Genomic DNA, 8,753 nt, shown 5'->3' with positions numbered 1-8,753 from the left:
AAGTGGGTTCTAAAGAAATTACAACACAAAAAATACACTGGGATTTGTGAAGGATTCAGAAATATGCCTCCAACCTTTGAGACTTGATTTATTCATTGAGAATGGAAGTAACAAGTTTGTTTAAGTTGCACATGTAGCAGTTATTGTGTTGCTCCTGATGGTCTGCTGGCTTATTATGTTCTGCCAGCCCAAGAGTAACTGGTTGCCTTGCATTTCCCCCACAAAAACCCTACAGGGCCTGCCTTAATGCAATGGAAAAGACAACAGGCAGGGATCAGAACATCAAGGCCTCTAACTGCTGCCATATCCACAAAGCACTGACTTGGTGGGCCCTTTGTGTCTTGTTAGAAGATACATGTGAGATTTTCTCACAAACAGAAGAGGTTGTATATCTCAGGGTCTCATTGATGAGTGGAAGGAGAATGGAGTAGATGGGTAAATGGATGGATGTAGTAACATTTTGGCCACTTAACAGATTTTAACAGGTGCTATCTTGGGCTGTCATTTCCTCTTACCAAACAGTCATGGTGGCTTGTCATGGAGTATAATGCCCTGATCTTAACCATGGATTTACAGTTGTGGCCTAGTTGTGATCAAGTTATATTTGTGCTGCCAACTGCTAACTAAACCAACCAAGGTTTATTACAGAAAACTATCAAATTTCTGGGTAACAGAAGTTCTTTTAATAAGCTTCTAGAATGTGCGTGTCTGCATATCTCATATGGTCTAGCGGCTAGGATTCCTGGTTTTCACCCAGGCGGCCCGGGTTCGACTCCCGGTATGGGAACATACTTTTCTTTCAGCTCCCTGCTGCAAAAAATCATTGGCTGCGCTCTGCCACCTCTGAAGGCTATCACCAGATCCTCCCATCTTAAGAAAACTAGGACCATCACAGGTGACCCCTTGCACCTCACCTTCCACCTGTTTGACCCGCTGGCCTCTGGTAAGCACCTCATACAGGTCATACACCTCCAGACTCACTAACAACTTCACACTTCAACCTTAACCTGATATGCTAACCTACACCTATACTACATCAAATGAAACCAATCCATGCAAGGACACAGATTTACATCTTATCTATTAAAGACAATTATTTTTCTCCTTGTTTGTTATTTCCTGTTGTTTTCATTAAACCTGTGCTGTATGAGTCATGCAGGCTTTAACGGCTCAATAGTACAACAGATGGATGGAGGATTCACTTCTTTCTTGGGGCAGTGCATTCAAACAGTGAGCAGTTCTGTCCCACTGACAGAACTTGATGAAGGGGCCTTTAAGCTGACTGACCGGGGCACACGATGGATGGGACAGCATAGTGTCTTTGGCAGGGCACCTGTCACTCCCCTCCTGTGATGTTTCCTAGTCACTTAGCAATCAGTCTTCTTCACATTGTAAAATCTTTCTAAAGGTTTTTTTCAGTACAGCTGACCAAATGAATATCGTCTCTGCAAGTATCCCTATTCTTATCTTTAAAGTTTACATTAGGTAAACTGAGCAAAAGCATGCTCGACTAAAAGTGAAGAAAATGCTTCTGCACACAGGAGGGAGTTTGAATGACGTAATTAAGAGGAGCTTGAGTTAGCATGAGAAAGCATGGCTTTGCACCTTTTAGAAACAGTGCTTTGTGTTCAGTCTTGTGCTTCACTACCCCCAAACACTATCCATCTGGATTTGCCTAAAATTTCTACCTGCACCCTAGTACAATGACTTTTAATAGTAATTTGGTTTTGTGGCTGATAGCATAGAAATGTTTTTTAAAACCCCTGAAACCTCATTTCAAATGTTGTATTTCTCTTCAATAAAAATTCACAACTAAGTGTACTGATCCAATACACATTTCCATCACTTTGCATGCAAAGTCTGCATTTGTGTTTTAAAGACCAGAGAGGAAATCACAAAAATGTAAAAATATTGAGAAAAACTTTGCCACGCTTGGTTGAGTTAGAAAAGCTGGCACAACGTAAAATTCATCTAAAGGTTACAGAAATAGACATCACCATATAAACTTATATGTAAACTTATATGTATAAACTATATAAACTTCTTTAAACACTCCAAAAAAGATTAGCCAAAGCAGAATGTAACAACGTGCAAAGTCCTGTGATATTATGTTTGTTTCTCCCAGGATTTACAAAAGATGTGGAAATCAATTACAATTTTCCTAACTGGCACTGATCAGTGTCATGTGATCATGTTTGCACAGGGCTCTATACATCCATACATGTTTAGTCTTTTGAACATTTAACATTCTAACTGAGGCCTGTGGAGTCTGACATGCAGGATTTGGGCTCCCTGCAATTTCTCTGAGCACTGCACAGTCTGACCTTGGGGTGAGTTTGCTTGGACATCCAATCCTGGGGAAAACGGCATTATACCGAGTTGTAATGGTAACACTTAACAGTAATGTTAAGTGTTCTTCACTTGGCTGAATATTATCAAGTGGGATTTCTCTATGATCATCCATCCCTGTTGGCTTCTGTGGGTATTTTTTCTTTGCATAGCTCACTGTGAGTTCTTTTTTCCCTCAGTCTACCAAATCTTTGCTTTGGTCACTAATGTTTTCACTCTTCGTTTGTTTTGGAAGACTAAGGTTGAGTCATGCCTAAAATGAGTCAGTTGTAGTTTCAGCCCCAGAAAAAGAAACTGTACATAACAATACATGCACTTTCTCAGGGTATTTTTTTCTAGGAACCGGCACTTAGTTTCATCTTAATTGCTTCATTTTAAATCCATTCTTTGCTTTTTTATGCCCTGTTTTTGTGTTTTCATAAAATTGCCAGTTTTCCTATTGATCTCTGCTCAATAATTAGAATAAATGTTTATAACCAAAAAACTGAACTTTTTTACAAAAGCATTCAGACTCTTTGATGTTTTGCACACTTTATTAAGGTTTAATTTGAGTGTAAGAATAGCATCTGCCTTGAGCGGCAGGTAAATAAATCGATGTTTACTTTCTTCATCTGACATCCACGAAGTTATAAAGGGATGCAAGCTTAAGCTGATGTTTATAAAACATTTCTACAACACTTATGCTTTGTGATGTATACATTTCATTAAACAGCAAAGTTTATGGATTGATAAATATGCAAAGTAGCAGGAGATTTATCTTCAGCACCACACTTTCTGAAAATAAAGTACATTATTGGACAATTAGGATTACGAAGGCATGTTACTGGTGCAGTACTGAAGTGTACCCCTGAAAGCAATACTTATTTGTTTCCCTTGTGGTTTGTAACCAACAGAGACCAGGCTGAGATTGGGTAAAAATTTAGACCTAATACAGTGATCAAAAGACAGAAAGAAACAAAAGCCTTTTGAAATGATGCATACCCATGATGAAATACCCATATTATTGTAACTACTATCAGCAATTAACTTAATGTACAGGGTGGGCCATTTATATGGATACACCGTAATAAAATGGGAATGGTTGGAGATATTAAAGTCCTGTTTGTGGCACATTAGTATATGTGAGGGGGCAAACTCCTCAAGATGGGTGGTGACCATGGTGGCCATTTAGAAGTCGGCCATCTTGGATACAACTTTTGTTTTTTCAATAGGAAGAGGGTCATGTGACACATCAAACTTATTGGTAATGTCACAAGAAAAACAATGGTGTGCTTGGTTTCAACGTAACTTTATTCGTTCATGAGTTATTTACAAGTTTCTGACCACTTACAAAATGTGTTCAATGTGCTGCCCATTGTGTTGGATTGTCAATGCAACCCTCTTCTCCCACTCTTCAGACACTGATAGCAACACCGCAGGAGAAATGCCAGCACAGGCATCCAGTATCCGTAGTTTCAGGTGCTGCACATCTCGTATCTTCTTTTTTTTGTTTTTGTTTTTTTTGGCCTGTCCCGTTTGGTTCTTTTGCCATCAGAATTATTGTCTAAAGGTGAAGAAAGATGCCCAACGGATTTACTTTACCAAATGGACCATCCCAGCCTTGCCGTAATGGTCTATTTGATTCACCTTTTATTGTTTATTTTATTTTTTATTTTCACTTGCTAGATACGGGACAGACTTGAATGAGGAAAAGAAAAGGGAGAAAGAAAGAGGGGGAAAAAAACAGCGGAGAAGAGGGACGGGGATAAAGGGCAAAAAACAAAAACCAACAAAATAAGCAGACAAAAAATACATATATCAATCACCTGGATCACCTGTTGAGAAAGAAAAAAGAAAACAAGCAGAAGAAAACGAGAGCAAAAGAATAAACAACATCACGATGATATATGGGAATATAACACTAAATACTTAATATTAAACATTATTGTGCAGCATGTAAGATCGACAGCGCACAGTGTGCTTTGAGGTAGGAGCCAAAAAGGGTGTAGTGTGTGTGTGAGAGCACCCGTGTGTACACCTGTGAGCATGAACGCGCTTGTTTTTAAAAGGTTCCTTCATGTAATGATCTGCTAGAGGGTGTGGGGAGCCACAGCCCCGTCCTCCAGGGCCTGAAGCAGGTATGGAGGAGATCAAGACTCCAGACATCCAGAGGCGCCCAGAACACAAGAGACCAAGGAAGACCAATGGAGGGGCAACCGAGCCACTATCCCAGAAAGAGCTGAGGAGAGTCCCAGATGAGGGGTCACTCAGCAGCCACGGAGCAGAAGCCAGGGGGCTTGCAGTGACGTGCCCGTGAGCTCCGCCGGCAGCCAGCTGTGCCTGAGTGACCGAGCCCCAGGCCGAGAGGCCGAGGGCACCCCACCCCCGAAGTGGCCCGAGCGAGCCCCAGGCTCCAGGCCCCGACAAGCAGCCGCCAAGGAGTGAGCCGGTGTGTACCCGGACGCCCATCCCCGGACACAAAGAACCACCAACGCACCGATGTCTGAGGGCGTCTGCCACTGGCAGGGGAAGCGGTGCGGGGAGATAGGCCTCCATACCTTGGAGGGCCTGAGATGTCCCCAGAGATACCCAACCTGACATATAGACACAGACATACAGGCACACACAGATACAAACATCCATTCCCACCCTCATGCTCTCATATGCAATTACTCAACACTCACCCAACGTGGAGACAGACATAGAGAGACACTGTACACACAATCACACTCCCCAAGCGTACTCTAAACCCCGGGTCTAGGTACCCTTGCCCCTGGAGGGGGAATCTGCGCCCAGACCCAGGTGGTGTTACCCTTTTCCCTGCGGTGGGGAGAAGCAGACCGCCCCGACTCCATAGCAGCAGGGAGGCCCCACATTCCAGACCCCAGTCGGACGGCCAACTCCTCCTCCTAGCCCCCCCGCTCCAGCAGGCCGCAGAGACCGGGGGTGTGAGAAGACTCCAAACCTCCCTCCACCCGCTCATATGTAGTGTTGATGCATGTGTGTTCTAAGGTGCATTTAAAACCCAGGAGGGCATGGAGCTACCTGCCAAAGAGCAGCAGATAAGCGCATAGCCCCTCCTGCTAGCCCTCAATGTCTACATGTATTTAAAATTGAGAGGTGGGCAAAGACGCCAGGGGTGAGGTGTACACCCTGATGGTCTTTTGGAGTCCGTGTAGTGTGCCCACCCCCAAGATCCTATATGTATGTGTTATGAGAGTGTGAGTAATGTGAATGTCTAAGTTGTGACATAAAATTGAGGCACAGGCAGCCAGAAGGGGACAGAGGGGGCGATGCCTCCCCTGCACCCTGGTGACACACCTTTACCCCAAGGCCCTGCATGTGTGGGTGATTGTGGTGGAGCGGGAAGAGGTAGGCAGCTGGAGATGGGGAGGGAAGGAAGGGAGGGGCAAGTGACCCCTCCCTGGGGCCAGCTCCCCCGCTGACCCCAGTAGGCACCCCCATACTCTGCAACCCGCCAGGGAAAGGGGGCCCAGGCCCATCCGGACCGGGGGCCCAGTGCAGCAGCGCTGCCCGGCCCCACAGAGCCCGGGACAACCCACCTGACCCCACCACAGAGAAAACTGCACCCACCCCATCATCCACTCATCTTCCAGACTACACAAGACAATAGACGCCCAGGCTGAGATCTTCCTCCACCTCTCCTGTATCTCCCCCTCCTGCAGAGAGAATTCCTGAAGAGAGGAAAGCTCCTGCAAGATGTGACAACCCCCCCCCCACCACCAGTTGAAGAGCCCCCCAGGTGGCTCGATGCACTGGCGGCACCCTGCGCCAGGGCCGGGCCTCCATACACCCACCCGCCCACAACCCGGGCAACACACCAACCAGGACCCAAGCCTCCAAGGCCCGGCCAGGGCCCCAGCCCAGAGACGGAGCGCCCCCAGAACCTCACGCCTGTCCCGGACACACCCAGGGGCAGCCAGGCTACCAGGTCAGTAACCCACGTCCGTCAGCACAGACCCTCCCCTAGCCCCGCTGCACGCAGCCACGAGGAAACCGTCACCTAAGAGCCAACAGAGCCCCTAATTGGCCATGACCGCTACCCCGGGTTGAGCTCCCCAAGGAAGATGCTCCTGGGGAACCCCCCGACGCCCTAAGCCTGTCCCTACCCCCACACCAATCACAACAGTGAAGGTGGGACCAAACTATGACCCCCCACCCCCACTAGGTGATGGAGCTGATCAAAGGAGCCCAGAGCAATTGATCTGATGTGGTGGCAGAGGCTGTATCAAGACTAATGTAATCTAATAGATAATTTCTATATTGGTTAGAATTAAGATTATTTTTATTTTTCCAGTTCATGAGGACTGTTTTCTTGGCTATGCATAGGGCAGTGAAAACCATATGGGCTATATTCTTTTCTGAAGTGACATTATCTAAGCTGCCCAACAAACACACTAAAGGGGAAGTTGGAATGTTACATTTCAGACACTTTGATAAGTCTTCACATATCTCGCGCCAAAACTTCTGAACTGGTGGACAGAACCAAAGAGCGTGGATATAATTGTCCGGTGAATTGGTTTGGCAGTGTGAGCAGTTGTTGGTAGACGTAAAGCCCATCTTGAACATCCGATGACCTGTATAGTGCACTCTATGTAGTATTTTGTATTGAATTAATTGAAGACTGGGATTTCTAATTAGATGAAAGGTTTTTAAGCAAATCTGAGACCAGAAGTTTTGGTCTAAGTTAGCTGATAAATCCGCTTCCCATTTTGCAATAGGAAGTGATATTGATTCATCTGTTTTAGAAAGCATTCTGTATATTTTGGATAGTAATTTGGGGGTTTTAAGAGTAAGAAACTGAACCACACTTGGTGGTGTTTGTAGTTCAACTTGACCCGGTTTAAATTTCTTTTTTACTATGGATTTAATTTGTTGATATTCTAAAAATCTTTTCTTGTTGATCCCATATTGTGTAACTAGTCTGTCAAATGAAATAAATTCTGTTCCTTCTAGTATATGTTCTAAATATTTGATTCCTTTACCACTCCAATCTGAAAAGTTTATCATATTATTGTTTTGTAATATGTCCGGATTGTTCCAGATAGGTGTATATTTGCATGGGATTAATGAAGACTCTGTCAACTTCAGAAACTCCCACCATGCTGTCAGAGAAGAGCTAATGTTGACGCTTTTGAAGCATTCATGTTGTTGGATGTTTGAGCTGATAAATGGTAGATCTGAAATCTCTAGATTATTGCAAAGTGCTTGTTCTACATCTAGCCAAGGTTCATCTAAGAGGGTATGTTTTAGCCATCCTGAGATAAACTGAAGCCTGTTGGCTAAGAAGTAGTGCTGAAAGTTAGGTAGTTCTAATCCTCCTTTATCCTTGGTCTTTTGTAGTGTTTTTAAGCTTATACGTGGGGGTTTATTTTTCCAAAGGAATTTGGACATATATGAATCTAGAGATCTGAACCAATCTTGTGGCGGTTTAGTTGGGATCATTGAGAATAAATAATTTATTTTTGGTAAGACCATCATTTTTATAGCGGCAACCCTTCCCATGAGTGATATGGGTAGACATTTCCACCTAGCCAGATCGCCTTCTACTTTCTTTAAAAGTGGGATATGGTTTAATTTAGTTAGATCTGCAAGCTTGGGAGAAACATTAATACCTAAATATTTTATATTTCCCGATTGCAGTGGAGTAGAAGAGGAATTATGGAAGGAGCAATTAATCGGAAGGACTGTAGATTTTGACCAGTTAATTGAGTAATCTGATATTCTTGCAAAAGAGTTTATCAATTCAATCACCCCAGAGATATTGGTTTGTGAATTTTGGAGAAAGAGTAACACATCATCCGCATAAAGGCTGATTTTATGTTCCACATTCTTGCATTTTATGCCCTTAATTACTGAATTCTGTCTAATTGCTGCTGCTAGTGGTTCAATAAAAATTGCAAACAGTGAAGGGGAGAGTGGGCATCCCTGCCTGGTGCCCCTCAGGAGACAGAAGCTGGAGGATGTCTGGTCATTTCTTCTGACACAAGCTGTTGGGGAATTATATAATATTTTTAACCAGTTAATGAAAGAGGATCCAAAACCAAATTTGTGTAAAGTTGCAAATAGAAATTTCCAGTTAACTCTGTCAAATGCTTTTTCTGCATCTAAAGAAAATATTGTAGTTTCAAGGTTTTTACTGTATGAGTAGTCTATCAAATTAAGTAATCTACGTGTATTTGTTGATGAGTGCCTATCTTTTATGAAACCAGTTTGGTCAGGATGAATTAAGAAGGGGGTTATTTTCTCTAGTCTCTTTGAGAGAGCTTTGCAGATTATTTTAAGGTCTACATTTATAAGGGATATTGGACGATAGCTTGAGGGATATACAGGGTCTTTGCCTGGTTTTAGCAGGAGATTAATGTTTGCAGAATTCATATTTCATGGAAGTCTGCCATTTTCTT

At 43.6% G+C, this 8,753-nt stretch overlaps 1 non-coding gene across 1 annotated transcript; it reads left to right on the top strand.

Annotated features, from left to right (window-relative positions):
• The first annotated feature begins 715 nt into the window (after positions 1 to 715).
• Positions 716 to 787, top strand: trnae-uuc (transfer RNA glutamic acid (anticodon UUC)). Its single transcript has one exon. It is a non-coding gene; the product is annotated as a tRNA-Glu (tRNA).
• Positions 788 to 8,753: the final 7,966 nt, after the last annotated feature.

Source organism: Pelmatolapia mariae, linkage group LG15 (genome assembly GCF_036321145.2).
Source record: "Pelmatolapia mariae isolate MD_Pm_ZW linkage group LG15, Pm_UMD_F_2, whole genome shotgun sequence".
NCBI lineage: Eukaryota > Metazoa > Chordata > Actinopteri > Cichliformes > Cichlidae > Pelmatolapia > Pelmatolapia mariae.
The sequence above is the reverse complement of the archived record's forward strand: the minus strand, read 5'-3'. Positions and strand labels throughout refer to the sequence as shown.